Consider the following 21,923-nt stretch of genomic DNA (forward strand, 5'->3'; position numbering starts at 1 on the left):
GAGTTGCGCCGTGCTTGCGACATGACTCCAGCAATGCGTGACTTTTGGGTCAACAGATGCTTCAGAATTTCTGATGCATCTGTCAATCCTTGCTCCATGGTGCGCCGTATTGTAAATACAGCGAATCCATGGTGGCGCAAGGGTATCGCAGGCTGGCGCAGGGAAGCTGACGCATCTGTGCAGATGCGTCAGTTTCTTGTAAATCTGCCCCTGAATGTTATTGCATGAAGAAAAGTTCAAGTCTTAAGTATGGCCTTCATTATGAGTGGGAAATGAAAATAATTGTGTAAGCCCCAGTGCAGCGCAGTTATCAATAAGGCTGACTGCCTTCAATCTGTGGGGCCAATCAACCCAAATGTTAAAATTTCCTAGGGTGAGAAAATGTGTTGATGAAAGAAAATGAGACGAAAAAAAGTCCAAGATAAAATTGTGCAAGGGTGTGTTTGTGATTTCCAACATTGCTTTTGTACTAGAAGGGTAACCTTCCAGTACATACTGTGCTTAGAGATAGTTTAACAATTTTCTAACTTCGTATGTATGCTGTACACATCCAAAGTTAGAAAAGTTTGAGTTAAGAAAACTTTCTTAAAAGTTAAGCCTGCCTCGAGGAGTATACATTTTTGGTGGAAAACCGTGCCTACCTTTTTTAGTAGATAGGGTTTTGCATCAAATTCCATAGGTGATTGAATGGGAACAGCCACATGCCGTGGGACACTACACCAGCACAAAGCCTTTCTAAATCTGGCCCAGGATCTGTAAACACCACCACTAAACCTCCCGCTCTTTTTCCTGGGTGGTCCACCGGAGTGAAGCTATAGCCTGCTGGAATAGCCTTGCCAAAATCATGTGGCGAAGCGTCATGCTGCTAAGTTTCCTTAGAAATAACATCTTAACGTTGTAGTTCAAAACGAAATCGTGAAGTTTGAATTTTTGGTTTACTTTAGAGCACACCATAAGTAGAGCCCCTTGTAAGGAACAACCTGGAGCATGACATGAATGAATGGATATAAAATAATGCAAACAAATTTAGGAGTGGGGACACTTTTGTCTAAAGACCCACGTGTTCTTTTACATGGCGTCCGAGATACAGATAGGGTGACCAAACGTCCGTAAATTTAATGGACTGTCCGTAATCTGAATCTCACGTCCGTTGTCCATGATGATCCCTTTTGCGGACGCCTTTTGTCCGTAATCTTAGGCATTGGGGAACAGCACTGTTCCCCTGCCAGAACCCTCAGCTCCCTGATGGGGCAGCCTCGCAGTCATCCTCCGAGTACAAGACAAGCCCCACCCGCTCATTGTCATTCTGTCTGTGGCAGATTGCCAGGTACAGAATGACAACGGGCCAGTCTGAGGTGTTACTGCGTGTGGTGGGTGTCCTCTTGCCTTGGTCTAGGGCAGGACATTCAGTCAAGTGGAAGAAATGAACAAAAACACCCATGCTGCTATGGTGAGAATCCAGTTCATGAAAAGGTGGTGAAACAACTTTCACTGTCTCATCATTTTAAAACTGACGCATTTTCAATATTATATTCAACGAAGCCATGGTTGCTGCTTTTTTTATTTCATGCAACTAGCAACCATTGACAAATACAATAGTTCTGGCTTGTGGGTGTAACACTACTTGTTGTGTTATATATCTGGATGCAATGACAAAAGCTGCAAATTACCAGTCGGACGGCACACTATGCTAAGCACAGATTTTTAGCTTAGGTGTATTAAGCCATGCCCTTACACCCCCTTTGGAGAGACCCCCCAGTTTTTTCATCCCACTTAAAGCCCTGGAAACAACATCATGTCACAGTGGCACTGGGCATCATGCATGACTCATGACTTCCACTTTTTCGGATTGCCTATGTACAGGGGCATAGTGAGCCCTCCCCCACCCCACCCCTTGCTTTAGGAACTACAGCAGGGGTGAAGTCCTTGATGTGCCTCTTCTGTCTGCAACTCTGCAGACAAAGGCTCAGCTCATAACTAATGTGAAAAGGTGTGTAAGTGAAGGGATGAGTGGATGGCTGGATGGATTAGTGAAAGGGTGAATGGGTGAATGATAGGGTGAATGGATAGATAATGAGAGAAAGGATGGACGGATGAGTGAGTGAAGGATAGATGGTTGAGGAAAAGGTAAATAGATGAATGTATGGCTGAAAGGTTAGATGGACGGGTAAAAGGATGGATGGATGAGTGAAAGGATGGATGAAAGGCGAGTGAAGAGGTGGATGGATGAGTGAACTGATGGATGGATTCATGAATTGATAAGTGAAAGGGTGAATGGATGGCTGGATGAGTGAAAGGGTGGATGGGAGGCTGGATGAGTGACTGAAAGGGAGGGTGGTTGGACAGAAGGATGGATAAATGAGTGAAGGAGTCAAAGGGTGGATGGATGAGAGAAAGGATGGATGGATGAGTGAAGGGTGAAAGAATGGATGGATGAGAGAAAGGATGGATGGATGTATAAGTGAAGGAGTGAAAGGGTGTATAGATGAGAGAAAGGATGGATGGATGAGTGAAGGAGTGAAAGGGTGGATGGTTGAGAGAAAGGATGGATGGATGAGTGAAAGGATGGATGAGTGATAGGGTCAATGGATGGATTCATGAATGGATGAGTAGATGGATGGGTGGATGGATGGCTAAGTGAAAGGGGGTGGGGAGAGAAAAGGGAGGGTGGATGGATGGATGGATGACAAAGGGTGAATGGGTGGACGGATGAGTGACTGGATGGATGAATGAGTAGGTGAAAGGATGGCTGGATGGGTGAAAGGGTAGATGGCTGGATGGATGAGTGAATGGATGGACGAGTGGAAGAGTGGATGGATGAGTGTACGGATGGATAAGGTGAAAGGATGAATGGAGGGATGGATGAGTGAAAGGGTGGATGGAGGGATGGATGAGTGGAATGATGGATGGAAGGATAGAAGATGGATAGGTTTGCAAATGGTTGAATATTGATATGGATGGGCACACATCTGGAAGGACAGAATGAATGGTGAAAAACTGAATGATGGATGAAAGTATGATTACACCTTGTAACCCCCATTATCTTAAGTGTTTTTCCTATAGATTGACCTTCACATTAAAATGAGTCATTGTCTCTATATAATATGTGTGTGATATAACGCAATCTGACACCCTGTGCTTCTTACTTGGGATGAGTAGCACTATAAAAGAAATTAAATACACACAAGAGAGGGTCTATGTGAAGAGGAGGGTCACCATTGGAGGGTGGTAGCAAGGCCAGATTGGCTGGACCGGGCATCGGGCGTTTCCCTGGGAGGCTGAAAAGGTGGGTGGGAGCGGTTTTGTTACCACAAAGAGGCCTGCACATTTGCACAAAGATGTGTGCATACTGAAAAACCATGAAGTGCACAATTTTCTCAACCTAATATAAACTTCTTTTCACTTATACTTAACTGGTTGTCTATTTACTTACTTATATACTATTGCGCGACCTCTTCTGATGTGTCTGTAAAACTTACCTTTTGTCCTGAATTTTGACCTCCTGTCGTGAATTTTTGTCCTGAATTTTGACCCTTTGTCCTGAATTTTTACACTCACCGTCCTGAATTTGCACCTGTGCCAATTGGTCACCCTAGATACAGATCATCCCAAAGAAAGAGTTCTTAACTACTCTATGTCATAGAAGGCATTGTTACATATAAATTAAGTCTTTCTTACTAAGTTATTAGTAACAAGCAAGAGATAGTACTGTCTAAATATACCAGAATCTAGTTCTGGAAAAGGGTTTTGTGGCAGCAATGTGCGCTTTTTATGCAATTCACAAACCGTCCTCTGGGTGGATCCAATCCCTACAAATAATGCTACAACTTCCAGAAATGTGCTTCCAAGCGTTAACCGATAGCGCATTTTTGTTCTTCACCTTGCTTTTAGAGACAAAAAAGCCAAAGGGCTTTGTACATCTGTGGTGCAGCTAGCCTAACTTAAATGCTAGGCGCCTCTCCAAATTTCGTGGCAGGATAGACTACAGTTTTCAAACGGCGCTGTGTAAAAGGAGAAAAGTTCTTGCAAAAATCATTGCGCATTGTTAATCCTAGCGTGATCTTTATTTCGGAGCCCACAACGCTCCTCTGGGAAATATCTTCGCATGTTTATTTTATATTTAGTACCATTATGAGTGTTTTCCAGGTACGTGTGAACAGAAGTTTGGTAGATAGCACCAAAAAGCAATGATTATTAAGTAATTTTTATGTTAATAGTCTCAGGGGCTTATTTACAAGACCCTTGCGCCGCCTGTTCGTTACTTTCCCCCCATGTTAAAAGTGACGCACAAGCGGCTAGAGGGGCTTGTAAATAAGCCCCTCATAGTGTATAGCACTTTCGATTTTTTATCTTTCATAACAAAATAGCCAATGTTTATCTGTGTCTACAAAAGAACAGAATTTTAGATGCCCTCACATTAGAGGAGTGTATGCCCAACGCATGCCACATTGGCCTGCCTCTCCTCCCCTGTCATCGAGGAAGAATTTCCTGCTCTTCTCAGCAAGGTCAAATCAGGGACCCCACTTGCCCCCAAACCCCCACACACACTGCCACAAGGAGCTCCAGCCACCTTCTTCCTTGTATTGAAACTCCTTAACTTGTCCCTATCCACTGGAACAGTGCCATCCAAGTGGAAACATGCGATGGTCAAACCCTTGCTAAAAAACACAATCTCGACCTGACATGTCCTGAAACTATAGGCCAATCTCCCAGTCCCTGCTCCCTGTCTTAGGCAAGATGCTAGAGAAACATGTCAACCAAGCACTGTCTACATTTCTTGAAGAAAATCATCTACTGCACACTTTTCAGATGGATTCCGTATGCAACACAGTACAGAAACTGCCCTACCTGCAGTCACAGAGGAACGAACAATGCTGCTGGACCAGGGAGGAACAGCTGCTATCATCCTCCGGGGCCTACGTGCAGCATTCAACATAGTTGGCCATGAAACACTTATTTACAGAATAGGTGAAGCTGGAATAAAGAGCTCCACTCTTATTTGTCTCACCTCGTTTAGTGAAGGACAAATCTTTCCAAATTTGTGAGAATTCATGCTACTCTGATGTCCTTCCCTTGAAGGGTGGGGTCCCGCAGGGTTCGGCCCTCAGCCCCACACTTTTTTAAATGTACATGTGCCCATTGGCAGATATTGTGCAGGAGTTTGGGCTGTCAATAGTATCATATCCCGACAACACACAATTAGTTGTCTCCCTCGCCTTGGAAAAGGTTCACCGTCCCATCAGCTGTCTCCCTCCTTGGAAAATGTATCCAAGTGGATGACGAACTGTTTCTTAAACTGAACGGGGAAAAAACTGAGCTGATGATTCTGGGAAACAGACCTGACCCCCAACCACCTATAGACTGGCCGGAAAGTTTGGGCAATCCACCCATTCCCTCTTCCCCTATCAAAAGCCTTGGAATGTGGCCAGACAAATCCCATTCCATGTATAAACAGGCCAAAAAACTTGCATCAACTTGTTTTTGCACCCTCAGAACGGGAAACAGCCTTTACAACGGAAGTGTTACAATGCATGCCATTACAACACATGTTGTTACAATGGGAAAGGCTTGTTGCAGGGGGTAGAATGTGTTGGAGTTAACTCCAACACCTTCCCTACTGTTGCACACATACTATTCCAATTTCCAGTGCACCCCAGACAGCAAGTCGGGGTAAAGGTAAGCGTTGTAACGGCATTCGTTGTAATGGCATGCGTTGTAACATCATACAACCCTCAGAACACTTCGTAAAATCCTAGACATTATCCCAAGTGTGTCCAGGAGAATTGTGGTCCAATCCCTTGTTCTCTCCCAGTTGGACTACAGGAACTCTCAGTACATAGGCTCCCCCGAATATGTCATCAAAAGGCTTCGGGTTGTCCAAAATGCAGCAGTAAGGATCCATTAGAAGGTCCCAAAATTTGCCTCAGCAAACAGTGCTATACCTAATTTGTTTGGGCATCTGAGAGTGCCTGGCTGGTGTGATGGGGTACTGATGGCTATTATATTCCCAATCTGAGTTGGGCCTTTCCTATTAGCATAAGACAGATACCCTGTAGTTTATGAAATACATCAAAAGATTGGTACTTACACTTCAAACTTTCTGTGCTTACGCCCTTCCCAGCATAGGTTGTCTTTCATGACAGTGCTTAAAGGGGCCATCTTGTGAATAACGTCACAGTAGGTTTTACACCCAACCAGACAGATCAAACAAAGGGACATTGTAGAACCCTTATTGTTGGCGAGTGATGGTGTAGTAAGATTGGGTAAGAAGAAAAGTGTTTTTTCAAACAAAGGCAAATTCATTTTTGCCATTTTTGCTGATAGTCGATTAAGTAGTGGAGCAATAGGTATTTGTCGCAAACTAAAGTTTAGCAGTGGAAAAAAAGGAGCACAGTGGTTCCACTCTATGTTTTCTTTGTATGATTGCAACATTTGTATGGACCAAGATTTTTTTGTTATTTTAATTACAATTGTAAATTATTTATAAATAAATGTAAAAGAAAAGTTCCATATTGCATTTATTCTATGTTTAGTATTCTGCAGTATGTACTGGAAAAAAATCTATTTGCCTCTTTTCAAACTATACGAGCACCAGAAATGGTGGGAAATGAATCCACGCTGTTTTTTCATCAACACAAACTTTCTGCAATATGGTGACTAATCACGGGCTCCAGCTCACTTGCAGTTTGCTACCATATCTGTAGGAAACAGGATGAGCAATGGAAGCTAGTGATCATTATATTTTCCCACCCATTAATTTCTAATGCCTCTCTCAGGCCTTCATTCATAGGGAAGCCCCATTTGCAAATACTATAGACTTTCTTATGAATTTTCATGAAGCTGATTGTTATTACCCCTGGTAATCAGGGGTAATATGGTTGAATTGGCATACTCTTAATTAGTATATTTAACTTGCCTATAGGTCCCTAGTATATGGCACACAATGCACCCTGGGCTTTGAAGTTAAACGCCACTGGAGGTCTGCAGTCACCCTGGTAGAACCTCTGTCCAATGGCAGTTCGTTTTAATGCATATTGCTCTATGGTGCAGGGTTACGTCAGCATGATGAAACCCTGCACCAAACAGTTTAATGTTTTTATTTTGAAAAAGAAAAAAAAAATAGTATTTTCTTTTTCAAAATAAAAAAAATTATTCTCCTCCCGGCATGGCAGTCATCTTCCATGGCGGGGGGAGAATTATTTAAATTTTATGGTCCCTCACCATCAGGGTTTGCCTGGTGGTGATGGACAGTAAAAAATGGCTACATGTCTGCCCATCTAAATTGGTCAGGCGCACATGTAGCCATTTTTCTGACGGCACTGGGGAGTACATTTGGCCATCGCAGAGACGGAGTAGTCTCCGCCGTGGCCAAAGTGATGTTCCACATGAAATTAAATAATGCGGGTGGGCCGCTATGTTGGTAGGGAGGGAACTTGGTTGGCGCCGCCAACATATAAATCATGCCCTAAGTCAGAAGGTAAAATCTTTGACCAGGATGAATCTGGTTGGAGTATCTGACCCACGCTACACCAGCCTCAAATTGTGCCTAGTTCCCGTTCAACAGCGACTATTGACTATCATTGGCACCGTATGCTTTGTGCTTTTTTGCAAAATGTGGATATATCTCTTATTCCTCTTATTAGATTTTTGTGATTTTAGTGCCATTTTATCTATTAAATGTTATTCTATTATTCTAATTTACTTTGGAATTTTTATTGTTTGCTTTTTTACTTTATTATTGTTTTGATACTGCATAAAAACTTTACCCAGTGCCCTAAGTTAAGCCTATCTGCTCTCCACCATTGGCACAGGGGTTAAGCTCAGGTTAATTTAGTGACTTTTCAGAGCTCACCCTGACAAGGGTTGTGATTGTTCTATGAGGTGGATAGCCAACCACTGCAAATAATAAACCAGTTTCTTACAATACTGTTGAACTCTAATATTTTTCTTATCTAAATAAAGAACGGAGGAAAATGTGTATTTTTGAAGTGCAGATATTATGAAGGCCGGTCAGTGTTCTCCGTTAGAAATAGGTACAACTTCCTGAGAGAGAAATAAAACAAGCATTGGCATAGCCAATAGGTCTCGCCTTTGGGACCTTATAAGTGTGTAGCCATGCAACAACTGCATAACTAAATACTTATAAGGTCCCAAAAGCGAGACCTATTGGCTATGCCAAGCGGCCGTGCGGCCGAGAAAGTGATCGCGATCAAACATCAAAGCGGCCGTGCGGCCGCAAAAGTGAAAGTAATCACGGTCAAGCGCGCACGCCCGCGCACATGCACTGTAGCTCTAGGCTGGCCTGGTAGCACTTTTTGGAGCCCTCTCAATAAGTCTCGCCAGACCAGCGCATGCGCTGGGTCAGGCGAGACCTAAAAATCTCTTTGAGTGATAAATTCCTCACTGGGCTTACTTAGGGGTGAACCAGTGGTTGAGGGAGAGATCCTTCGTCGCAAGAATACTCTTAGCAAAGAAACCTTCCATAGCCGGATCCTGCAGCAGGATCCCGCAGTGGGAAATGGTGAGATAAAACCTGCCAGGTGGATGAAATTCCCACGCTATTGATCTAGTAAAACAGAGCTCAAATGAACATCCTAGCATGCCGTTTTTGCCTGGGGAGGAGACCTTCACAGGAAGGAAAGCTTAATTATTTAATATATTAATTGGATTTGTCATGAGGGCTCACAAGTGGTTCCCATAGGATAGAAGTTGGATTTCTGTTTTCAGGAAGATTAAATCTGAAGTGGCCCCACTGGGTTTAATTATTTATTTGTGTTTGTAGAGTGTAACATGCAGCTGGGAGCTGTCTCAGAGCGCTTTGGTGGATCAGGGACATTGGGAGGAGAGTTGGGGATTCTGTCTCAGCTACCTGAAAAAAATAGAGATATTTGGGGTGGAGCCTCAAAGTGTCTTCAATATTAAGATCCTAGTCATAGGCTCTGTCGAAAAGGTGTTTCCTCAACTGTGATTCTGGACAAGCAAACAGGATGCTCCATAGTGAAGAACTGCACATGGTGAATAATATACCACTGGATTGTTTTTACCTGTAAGATCAAGTGGCAAGGAAGATATCTGTGTCTGACCCCTGGTTCCAGGAGGGCTTCTGTAGTGGCAGGAAGCCCATTAGATATTCTCACTCTAGTGCAAGGCGGTGCAGTGCCTTGAGGAACCGGCACAGTATTCTGATCTGTTTGACAGGGAGCAAAAAATAGTATTTTGATGGTAAGTAGGACATAATAATTTTTTGTTTATCTCGTTATTGATTGCCTTAATATTCCTTCTGGTGGGATTGTTGGCTTAGATATTCAAGACATCAAGGATAGTAGCCATTTTATACATTTGGAAGATTGTATTAAGGCAGATTAAAAGTGTCACCCAAAAAGTAGCAAGGTTTGGTACATAACTGATAATGTAAAGGAAGATACTGGGCTGGTGATGGTGTGTCGCCATCTTTCGGAAAACATTGAAAATGGTCAGAAGCGGTAGCAATGGAAATAATGCAAGGCAACACGTATTCCTTATTTAGGAGCAAGTACTAAAAGGTCAGTACTTCACCTGTGAAAATAACAAAAGTCTAAAGTTTTGTTCGACAGTGAAGCACAATCCTAGAGCTCGAAAATGCATTTTGAAAGAGGATGTGTTGGGGCTGCCGGCAACACTTGCGGGTGAGTGGGTGGGCGCGGGTGGGGGGGCTTGCAGGCTGCCTGAAAATAAAATAATAAAAAATAAAACGTACCTTGCCGCCGCTGGGTCCCGCGTCTTCTCTCCTGCTCGCCTGTGTCCAACTCCAGGTTGAAACAGGAAGCAGGCAGCCAGGCAGTCATGCCCACCCCTAAGCCAATCACAACGCTCTAATGGAGCGTTGTGAGTAGTCTGAGCGCCGTGACACGACGCTCAGCCAGGGGCTGTAGGGGTGGGCATGATCTCCATGCTGGCTGTAATGCAGCCTGCATGGAGAAAAGGGGAGTGCACATGACTGTTTTGGACGGCCCGAGAGGGCCTACCAAACAGTCATTGTGCACAGGAGTATCTACCACTCCTCCCCTGCAGCTCCGCCCTGCCGCCTCACGCACTGCTGCAGCAGGAGGAAAAAATGAAATGATAATAACATTCGGTTATTATGATTTTATTTATCCCTTTCTTGGCTGCTCCTGGCAGTGTGGCAACGCTCCTCCGCCTTAGCGGGTAAGTTGCCCACAGTGAAAGTAATGCAAGGGGAGCTAACGCCATATCAAGAGCTGATTTACACTGATCACGTGGCCGAAATACAAATGGAAAATTAGCGCTATCAGACACAACGCAGGTGGTAAACCCATTGAGCACACCTGCAACAGGCGTCAACTACCTTCCAGCACTACAAGAAGGAATGAAAACGAGCAGTGGCTACTCATCACGGGCGCTACTGCTGCAGTCCATATTGTTGCCCTGCAGAAAGTGCCCCCATTGCTGGGCATGGAAGACAACAGGAGTTAGAGGTGCAACAGCTGTTTTTGACGGCAGGTGCCGGAAGAGAAGGTGAGGTGCACGCGGCTCAGCCTACACAGCATGACTGTAGCACACACAGGGCTGGACTGGGAACAGAAACTGGCCCTGGCAAACTGCTCAGCCGCCCCCACCTGGGGTGAGGGGGAGTGCAGCTGAGCAGTTTGTGAGGGCCAGTTGCAGCCAATTTTGTTACAGGGGGACAATATTGCCGACCCCCGGTAACAAAACAGCCACCCAGGGGCCCAAAAACCAGCCCCCACCCTAGCGGCCTACCGGGGAAACGCCCGGTGCCCGCTATGGCCAGTCCGGCCCTGAGCACACATTCTCACGGCAGCCAGATTTTAGGTGGCTGCATTATGCCCATAGTGTCCTTCCTAGAGGAGGATCTACACCTTAACGCAGTTCTGCGAATAGCGATATCTCCCCACTTCTGAAGCTGCTAGCAGTGCAACAAGTATATACAAGTATATGCAGGGTCACTTGAAGAGGATGTGGTCCATCGGCTAGATTTCCGACTTTGGTGCTGGAAACCAGGGTTCGAGCCTCGGGGTCGCGTCCACATCCTGTGATGCTGGGTATATCACTTAATCTCCCCGTGCCTGAATGTGTAACGTAACCAATGCTCATGTAAAGCGCTCCAATACCTTCGGGTCGAGTTTGCGCTATATAAAATCTGCAAAAAAATAAATAAAAAGTATGCAGCAGGGGAGGGTCAAATTATTCAGCAGGGATGAGTGAATTATGCAGCAAGAAAAGGCAAATTATGAGACGTTATGCTGCACATATTTTTGATAGTATTAATCCATTAATTTGTACTTTTTACACTCGTTAGCACTGGGCATTGGGTGCACCTCATTTTACCAGTTTAACACCCAAATGTAGCCATAGACCAGCCAACCTTTGGAAAAGGACTTGCCCTCCGCAGCAACATGTCACTGCATTTTTAGGAACTTATGAACAATTTCAGCGAGAAACATTTTTGGGGGGTTAGAATCTGCAGATTATGCAGCAGATGATGGACTATGTTGCAAATGCGGCAAATCTATAACTATGTGAAAATGGCAGTGGCTGCACAATCGCATAATTCTAGCATCCCTGATTATATGTCAGTTGTGGCTATCAGAATGTTTTCCTTGGAACACAGCATCTCTCCATCAGCCTTTTCCTGAATACTGCGACTAGTCGTGAACGCCCTTTTGACATAAGTGGGACATCACATGACTTTTCCCAGAGTCCAGCACACTCATTGCTAGGAGCGTCTGTTTTTTATGCCATTGACAACTTCCAAAATATTGTTGCTGCCATTGGCTGCATTCAGACCCAGCTGGTTCCAACCAAGGGCAGAGTTAAAGGAAAATGCATTCTTTACAGATATCTAAATGATCTGCTATATTGATCTAACATACATATGTGTATGTGCCAGATTTCCTAGTGCTGTTCAGGGCTCAATGGCCCTCTGCTGCTGCTGGATCCAATGCATTTTGCAATCACACCATGTTGTGACCTCTAGTGAGCAAGTCAGTTGTTACACAGACAGATATATTTACAAACCTCACAAAAGGCATAATTTGCTAAAGACAAATGGTAACCCTAAATATATGTTAGCCCAACAACAGATGACAATCCTGAACCTTCATCAGCAATTACAGCAAGTGTGGCTTTTCACAAAACGTATTGTCCTCTGGGTATACATTGCGATGATGATACGTTTCCGTTGAAGGCTGAAGACACCACAGAAGCAAAGATGCAACAGTGAACTCACACAAAGCAAGAACAACATTGAAAATTAACTTGGCCAATTGAAATCATGTTTCCATTGTTTTCAAATCAATGGTGGAACACTTGTGCTCCATTGCGTTCCTCTCTTGCACTTTAACCTCTTCGCTGCGGCGCAAATTCCGCCGCAGTGCTGACGCAGTACTGGACATTCCATTAGTGGGCGTGGTCATGACGTCTCCCGGCCGTCGTCCGCACACGCCCATTGTGACTCATGACGGCCGGGAGACGTCATGAGCATGGAAGAGGTTAAACAACATCACCATGAGATGCAATGTGCCCCAAACTGCTCATAGTGGAGAAGGAACACTCAGTGATGATGATGGGGTGCTCATCACCGACAGGTAAAAGTGTCCAGAGTCAAGGACCTTTGACTAGTGAAGACATTACCCATGTACATATCCCTTGACCCCTTCTTCTCTATAGTCCCAAGTGCCACACAGATTTTGTCTATGACCATTCTGTGTTTTTTGACTGAAGGTCTTAGTTGTGCCTCAAGAATGAGTTAAATGCCAAATCACCATAGGAGAAGAATATCTGTGGGACTGGAATTGTAGTGGGGGGCGGGGGGCATGTTTCTATTGTTAGTGCACTTGTGTCCCTCTAAAAGTATATGGCCATCCGTGCAGAGATGTGCCGCTGCTATTCTAACAGCGTTGTCAGAGTTGTGAAGTCATTTCTTCTTTCTACAGTGCCAGTTGCCGACTGGTGGCTCATTGTAAGGCCATGGCAGCAGGGGTCTCACCTGGAACCAATCAGGGATGTCGGGCGATACTGATGTGTGCCTACAGAGACTGGCATTGTCAGGAGCCGGGTGCATGGTGGCCAGGGCACAGGCTGCTAGCACTTCAGGTGTTGAGTCACCTAGGATTAAACATGCGGGTAGAGGGAGGTAGAAAAGGTCACAGAGTAAGCATTCCATGCAGTTGTTTGCTTATGATTTCGAACTCCTTCACCCGCGATTGCATCTTTCACATTTATTCTTTTTCCTTTCTTAGTTCCCCCATATTCCCTCACATTCCCAATGGTGGGTAGGCTCCATGAGGATCCAGTCTTCCTGCTCTACCTCTGCTGTTCTTCTAGGAAAAGCAGGCCTTCATTTCATCATTGCTCTTGATATTCTCATTAGCAAAGTACCTGCAGTTGCCCATCTAAATTTACTGCCTTTGAGCTATTTGTTCTGGTAGGGGTGTGATCACTATATATATTACACAGTGGCTGTCACCACTGTGTAGTTATAGTTAGGCGGGAATTTCAATAGAAGAGCTTTTTCGTTTTGCTAATAACTTTGGCGCCATTTGATGAATCTTCCAGAGACTTTCCACAAAAAAGGCATCCACCTCAACTCCTTCTTGGAAAGTTTTGGGGTGACCTGAGAAGCAAGGACCAAGTAAAGAAGGGCTCCAAAACACGTTTTCCCCATGCAATTTCGGTACGAACTCACAACATTACAGTTAAAATGGATGAATAGAATGACACCAAATTTGGCAGAAAGCTAGATCTTTACTCAGAAGACATGCTTTTTGTGATTTGGTGTTAATCTGTTCAGTTGTTTTTGAGAAATTAAGGTTATAAATACATTGATATCTGTTGCTGCGGTATTCCTGAAGGACTGGCAGATCAAAATATAAGATGTAATTGGCTGCCGTGAATATCGGGAGATGTTGGACAGCCATTTAAGACTTGGGACTCGGTCCCATGTCATCAAAAGTAAAACACAAAAACATGTATGGGGGCAGAGGTAGAGGCAGGGGTGAGTTAAGTTTCCTCTCCTGGGGCCAAAATTTGCTAGCGTAGTTTGTATTTTTAAATACATTTGGAGAGAAGGCATGCGTGTAACCCCCTCCCCGGGGGGTGGTATGTGTTGTTTGGGGTTCCAGGACTCCTTCTTTAGCATCCCAAAGCAAGTAGATGGGGAGGTGCCGCCATGCACCCCCACCCCACATGGAGGTGTGACGCTCCTTCCAGGTAGGGAAGTGCAGTGTCCTGGGAGATGAGGACCCTGGGAACCTACTGCCATTGGACCCCGGGGATAGGGTTCCCATGGCCACTGAAAGACTCAGGGAGGGGCCTAACTCGCTTAAAAAGAAAAGTGCTGGGATGGGGTGCCTGGGGCCTTTACTTGGCCTGGGGAGGGGAGCCCGTGACAGCTTCAGGAAAAAAACAAAACATTGGGACCTAAGGAATGGGATCCCCAGGGACCTAAAGTAGCTCTGGAATGGGGGCTGGACACCTCTTTATCCCCACAAAATGATCAACCCCATGGGATGGGTCCCCATGGTCCTTAATTGGCTTGGGATGGTGTTGGACACACTATTCCCCAAAGGGAAAAAAAGTGAATTTGAATGAAGTAGCTGCTCATTTCACATTCACTGCTCTAGGCAGGTAGGGATATGGAGACCTCAAGTTTGGGATTTCCCTGTCAGTCTTGGTTTTTAAAGGTCTGCCCCGGTGTCCTGATACTTTTCTTAATTTTAAATACATGTCCTGGTTTTTGGGACAAAGGTCAAGTCATCTTGGAAGGAGAATTGAAAGGTATGCTCTTGTTAGGTAATCAATTGTTTTCTTTCAGGTAGCAAAGGAGGAAGTCAGATGCATGCATGCTGCCGCAGATGAGTAGACAGAGTGGGACAGGTGTGGTACAAGCCTTGTGGTTTGATCCTTGGCGGCAGCTCAACAAAATGTGAATCTGGGCAGTAGCTCACTTAATCTCCCCAACGGCCCCCTTAAGGGGGTGACATGTTTGCACTTTACAAATATAAATTATATTACATTACATTACAGTGGGAAATGAGGGCGGAAGGGCTCATGGTAGAGGTCCTGCCATAGCTAATGTTACACATGATAGCTTGTAAACGTGTAGCTGTGTGTGTGTTTGTGTAAACACATTTACAAGGCTACTCACAATCGGGACAGGCCAGACATAGGTGTAAGGCTAAAGGCTTTAGCCCAACTTTTATGTCTGGCCTGACCCTGTTTTTGCTTTGCAAAATCGCCCTAGCTAGCTCCATAATGCCCTGCAAGGGCTTTAAAAAATATATTTTTGGGATCCTAGTGGTGCCTCTAGAAGAGTCAAGGGCAGACCCAAGCATTTTTTAATGTCATGGAGGGCAAAAGGAAGTGCAGCAGCCTCCCATTAACATTAAAAAAAAACACTGTACGTCTTCTTGGTCATTGAATTCATGACCCCAGGAGAGCATACCATATTGTAGCTCTATGCTCTTCAGTTGGCATGCACGGACCTCTTCTGGTTTGTTCTATTGCCACATTTTGTGGCCTGATTTTTTTTTAAAAAGACTCCCATGGATGTTTTTTTATTATGGCTACTGGTGACTTTTGGACAAAGACAAGGGGTCTTCTTTATATAGGTTGATGTGCTGACCCCTTGATAAAGCCAATAGGCTTGCATTTTATATTTATGAGTTCTGAACCTTTGCAAAGTCAGAATGGTCTGCCTTACTTAAAATGACACTCTTTATATTGTTACATCACAAAGTCAGTTGTGTGTGCCTGTGGAGGGCTGGGCTGGCTATGGGATCACAGCCAAAGGCTTGCTTAGTGTGGGTAGGGTGCCCGTGAAGGGCTGGGCGCAGACCAGGCCCTCTGACAAGCACCTCGCTGTGCATATCGGAAGGCCATGGGAGTTGGGGGTAGGGTGCTCAACTCCAGGCCATGCACAACCAAAGGCAATGCACTATGGGGTGGTAGGCAACTGCAGGGGGTTGGGCGCAGGGGCCAAGCCATAGGTCCTGCACCCAACCCCATGCCACGCACGATGATGTACATCTTACATCACATTAAAAACATGGACATTCGCTTAAAAAAACAAAGGTTATAGTGACGTTATAGTTTGGTGAAAATGTCAGTTAAAACATACAGTTTTAAATAAAAAAAAAACTGAACTTTGTGCCCTAAAGTAACTATAACTCATGCCCTCACTATGCACTGCTAATTACCTCCCATATTACATCACTCATGACATGGTCTGTGACATCATTGATAACATCACTGCAACATCTGAATTGATATTAATCATGACAAAATTACGCGTGGGGGGTACGGGTTATAGTTGCTTTTGGGCACTTAAAGCAGTGTGTATTAACTGACATTTTTACCTTATTATAGCATCCCTTTAACCTTTGGCCACCACTGTGTAATTATGGTTCAGCTGCACTTTCCATTTAAAAAGGCATTTTTTTCAATTTGATTATAACTTCTGAACAGTGAAAGGATTTCCATGAATCTGCTAACTCAGAGAGCTAAGATTTAGCATGCCAAGATTTGTGAGGATCCGTCCACGGGGAAAAAACTTAAGAGGAGGGGGTGAAAAAATAAATGTTTTCCCATTTTAGCTCCCATAGGAAATCATCTACAGTCAATATACCTGAAAGGATTTACATCAAACTTGGCACAAAAGTAAAACTTTACCCAAATTGCGTGCTTTTGTGTTTTGGTGCAAATCCATTCAGTAGTTTTTGAGATATAAGCATTTTAAAAAGGTTGCAGAGTGGACTTTAAAGGATTGAAACATTTATATATCTCTGCCAATTTAACCTGTGAATCACAACTTGTGAGTCCTGTCAGACACATTTTGAAGTTGTTGCAACATTTAATTGGCTTGATTAAGGCTAAAAATGTGTTTTTTTCTGCCATCTGCCATTTGTGCTGTGAAATTACTTTCTCCACAGTCATGGGTGTCGACCCCAAATGTGACTGACTTCATAACAGTGGTCAGTGGTGCTTAAAAGCATGAAAAATGCAAAGCACTTCAACAGAAAAAAGTGCCTAAACAGCACGTGACTCACAAATCAGGGGCGACTCGCGAGCAGCCATTTTGAATGGGGATTCTAAAGATATTTTGTGCCTGACTCATTAGTTGATGCGGACATGAGTGTTTCGAGCAGAGTAAAAAAGTATCACAAGCAAAGCCAGGCACTGTAATGATTGTCTGGCAGTAGGTAGATTACCCAACCACTGCTGTGCAGCACCCGCTCCAGGATGAACGCAGGGTCTGGCCACAGGACAGGCCTTGTGCCTAATCTCTGTTGTGCACAGCCGAAGTCTGTGTGAAGTGCGGTTTAAAAATTAAGCACATTATAATCTCATAACATGATGTAGCAAGATGTTAGCAGCTGGTTCGTGACTCACACTGGCCAGACCTTCTTTTAAAAGGCAGCGAGGTTGCCTGGAGTGTAAGTTTTGCAACAACCTGGTTCCTCTTTGTGATGTTTAGGATTTGTGTACACCTACTCTTGCAGCAGGTGAATTGAATGTAGATAGATAGAAAGATAAATAGATAGATAGATAGATAGATAGATAGATAGATAGATAGATAGATAGATAGATAGATAGATTTATTTTACGTATAGTTAGGTGAGACTTTCTATAGGAAGAGCATTTTTGTTTGGCTAATAACTTTGGGGTCATTTGACGAATCTTTACAAAACTTTCCAAAAAAGTTAGGTTCTGGCTCAAATGTGGAAACCCCCTGAAATGTGTGAGCTATGGCTTACAACGTACAACAGTGATCGCTATAACTGACATTTTATCCACAAACTCTGCTGCTCAGAGCTGAGCACTTCAGGGGTTTGTTGCAAGTCCTGGCCTTGGCAAGGCTCTTTGCCCAGCCCATCACAAGTAGGCTACCCTTCCAGTGCGTGGCCTTTGGCTCTATGCATCGAGGATTGGTAGCAGCTTGGCCTGACTTGGGCCCAGGCCCTGTGGCCAACCTGCCACAGGAGGCCAACCCCTGACGGCCAAACTCTGCTGGGTCTGGCCTTGCAGGGCTTGTTAGAGACAACCTCTTTTTAGTTTGATGGTTCCAAAAAATAACCTCTTTTGTTTTTTTGGTGTGCTGATTGACACAGATTGATTACTGATAATTATACAGACAGCCTGGCCAACCCCATTCCAATGGCCCGGAAGGCCAATTGACGTGATCGTGGTGATGGAAGACACTTTTTGCATGGCACTAATTTAATGTAATGTTGTGTATTCTATATTTAACTTTCGAATCATCTTTTAACTGTTACATACATTTTGAAAATGGTATGAACCCAGCTAATGCTCTTGCTCTTGGATGTATGTCGTTACAACGCACACTTTTACAACGCATGCACTTACAACGCATTTTTTACAACGCACAATCCATTACAACGCATGACATTACAACGCATGACACTACAACGCATTTTTAAAAACTACCTTTACAACGCATTCCATTACAACGCATACTACCATTACAACGCATACCATTACAACGCATAATATTAAATTGCATTTAAGGTACGTATTAGATAGTATAGGGGTTAAAATTACTTTTCTAACTCCAGGGGGTGCAACAGTAGGGTAAGTGTTGGATAGTATAGGGGTAAAAATTACTATTCTAACTCCAGGGGGTGCAACAGTAGGGTAAGTGTTGGATAGTATAGGGATAAAAATTACTATTCTAACTCCAGGGGGTGCAACAGTAGGGTAAGTGTTGGATAGTATAGGGGTAAAAATTACTATTCTAACTCCAGGGGGTGCTACAGTAGGGTAAGTGTTGGATAGTATAGGGGTAAAAATTACTATTCTAACTCCAGGGGGTGCAACAGTAGGGTAAGTGTTGGATAGTATAGGGGTAAAAATTACTATTCTAACTCCAGGGGGTGCAACAGTAGGGTAAGTGTTGGATAGTATAGGGGTAACAATTACTATTCTAACTCCAGGGGGTGCAACAGTAGGGTAAGTGTTGGATAGTATAGGGGTAAAAATTACTATTCTAACTCCAGGGGGTGCAACAGTAGGGTAAGTGTTGGATAGTATAGGGTTAAAAATTACTATTCTAACTCCAGGGGGTGCAACAGTAGGGTAAGTGTTGGATAGTATAGGGGTAAAAATTACTATTCTAACTCCAGGGGGTGCAACAGTAGGGTAAGTGTTGGATAGTATAGGGGTAAAAATTACTATTCTAACTCCAGGGGGTGCAACAGTAGGGTAAGTGTTGGATAGTATAGGGGTAAAAATTACTATTCTAACTCCAGGGGGTGCAACAGTAGAGTAAGTGTTGGATAGTATAGGGGTAAAAATTACTATTCTAACTCCAGGGGGTGCAACAGTAGGGTAAGTGTTGGATAGTGTAGTGTAATATTATGCGTTGTAATGGTATGCGTTGTAATGGTAGTATGCGTTGTAATGGAATGCGTTGTAAAGGTAGTTTTTAAAAATGCGTTGTAGTGTCATGCGTTGTAATGTCATGCGTTGTAATGGATTGTGCGTTGTAAAAAATGCGTTGTAAGTGTAGTGCGTTGTAAAAGTTGCGTTGTAAAGGTTGTTCCCCCTTGCTCTTGGATATGGTAATATTTGATATTTTTTTTACCAAATATGCATGCTAATAATGAATAAGCTGAATGGATTGAATCCAACTGTGATCACATGACTAATTCCTTTTATTTCCACGAGAATATATTTTACTTTCAAAGCAACTCTCGTGAGGTAATCTCTTTTATGGCTCATATGATGAAGGTGTCCAAACTCATGGCAGACAAGGGCCCACCCACTCCGCGTGACAAGAAGGACAGGTGAACAACACCCTGCGAGGCACTGAGGCCTCTGTCTAGCCTACCTTTGGAGCTCTAAAGGTAAGTAGGTTTCTTCGATATGTATGTCTGGATGAGGGCGTAGGCGTTATGGTTCCTCTTGCATCCATTGGTATTAATTTGCTTATCGTGAATTTGCTGTAAGAGAAAACCTTTCTTTCAGACTTGTTTTTAAAATCTGGCCTGGCATGTGTCAGACGTAGCTTGAAAAGAAATAGCTTGCTACCCGAGCTCCAATTCAACGTTTCTTCCAATCGTGGTGGTGGTTGGATGTTTTGTGAATAAACCAGACAGGATTACACATTCTGTGAGTAAAGAGACAGTGGCATTTCTTAGATCCTCAAAATGAACTGGGCTGCCCCACATTTTCCAGCAACTGACGTGGAATTTGCTCTATTGTAGGACCCACCCCTGAACCCCTCAGACAGACGGTACCTTGATTTAAAAAACATATTCACATTCTATTCTACTGATCTAAGAGTTTGATAGTTTTTAGCCTTCTAAACTGGCTCGGATTAACAATAATAATAATAGTGATGAATTGTAGGACACCCGCAAGGTACAGTTTTCAGGTCTCCATTTATTTTGTTTTCTTTCAGGACATCATAGGATTAGTACATCACAACCAAACTCTGCTTGATGGTAATAAGGCGGCAGAACTCTCAGTCTCAGAGAAAACGGCCTTGCTTTGCAGCACATTCAGGCATTCATTTTCAATTTTAGTGGCTACATCCTACCATACTTTTTAGGTCTCGCTGAGTCAGCGCGCATGCGCTGCTCGGAGAGACATTTAGTAGGTGAGTTTTCAAAGTGCTGCTGGCTAGCCTAGCGCTTGCGTTCACGCGCGCAGCCGGCCGCCAGCTGTCTTTCACGGGTCATTAGCACCGTGATGACTTTCACTTTCGCAATAGTAAAGAAATAGAAAAAAACATCTATTTCTTTACTTTTGCTATAATCGCGGCATCCACGCTTTACCTTGAACATTAAAAGTAAAGCGCGGGTGCCGCGATTATAGCAAAAGTAAAGAAATAGAAAAAAACATCTATTTCTTTACTTTTACTATAATCATGGCACCCGTGCTTTACTTTTAATGTTAAAAGTAAAGCGCCGGTTACAGGCCTACTGCATGTTATTTCTATTGAGTGGCTACTCCTCCCCCTCATAGGCAATGTAATATCATGAGGTATTCCTGTGTGTAAGCATATAGTACCACAATCCAAAAAGAAACCTTTTCCAGCTATCCCCTTCCTCCACCCACACTGAAAACCCCAAATATGAGTGACATAAAACCCTCCCATCCCACAAATATTCCCTTCTACGGAAGAGGGGAGAATACTTCATAAATAAAACGTGTGTACTGTGCACGGACGCAACCAGCAGTCATCAAGCCGCTGCTACTCCCTTGCTGCTCCCCAAAAACCCATGAGCTACATTCATGTCCAGTTATCTGACAAAATACCTCTATTTTACTATAGAGTTTAAAAAGCCTGTACCATGCTGCAGGTCTAGAGTGTTAGTGACTATTCAACCAATTAACCAAAAGCAAAATGTTCAACAAGTAAGGACATTCAACCCTCCACATACCACCATAGGGACAACAATCCGTTTCAGAGCAGTGGACATGTGGGCATGAAATACTCGGTTGTTGTACTCTTATACCTCCCTCAATTACAAAGTGTCAGGCGGAGGGTTGCCAGCAATTGTGGTAGGCTGCTTGATACTTGAAAGACCGTTGCAAAGCCTGTTTAAAGAAGAACTGTAATGCTGTGAGTTGTGACAATGCATATCCTGTTGTAATAGTTTGTAATGACATGCAACTTTCTTTTGCCCAGGTTGTACTTGTTAATTTTTCAAAAACAATTTTAAAAATACATTTAAACTACAATTTAAAAATGCTCAGACGGTTCTTACTCTACTTGCCAAAGTTTCAACACCATTGTCAGGAAACCAATTTCCTACCTTGTTATTGTTAGTCACATGTTCTTTTTTCCCTACTTCAAAAATTAAGTGAGCAATTCTGTCCAGTAGTTTCTCCGACGCATACCTGAAAGCTGTAACAAGAACTTGAGCCCTGTCCAGTCT

Source organism: Triturus cristatus, chromosome 7 (genome assembly GCF_964204655.1).
Source record: "Triturus cristatus chromosome 7, aTriCri1.1, whole genome shotgun sequence".
Lineage (NCBI taxonomy): Eukaryota > Metazoa > Chordata > Amphibia > Caudata > Salamandridae > Triturus > Triturus cristatus.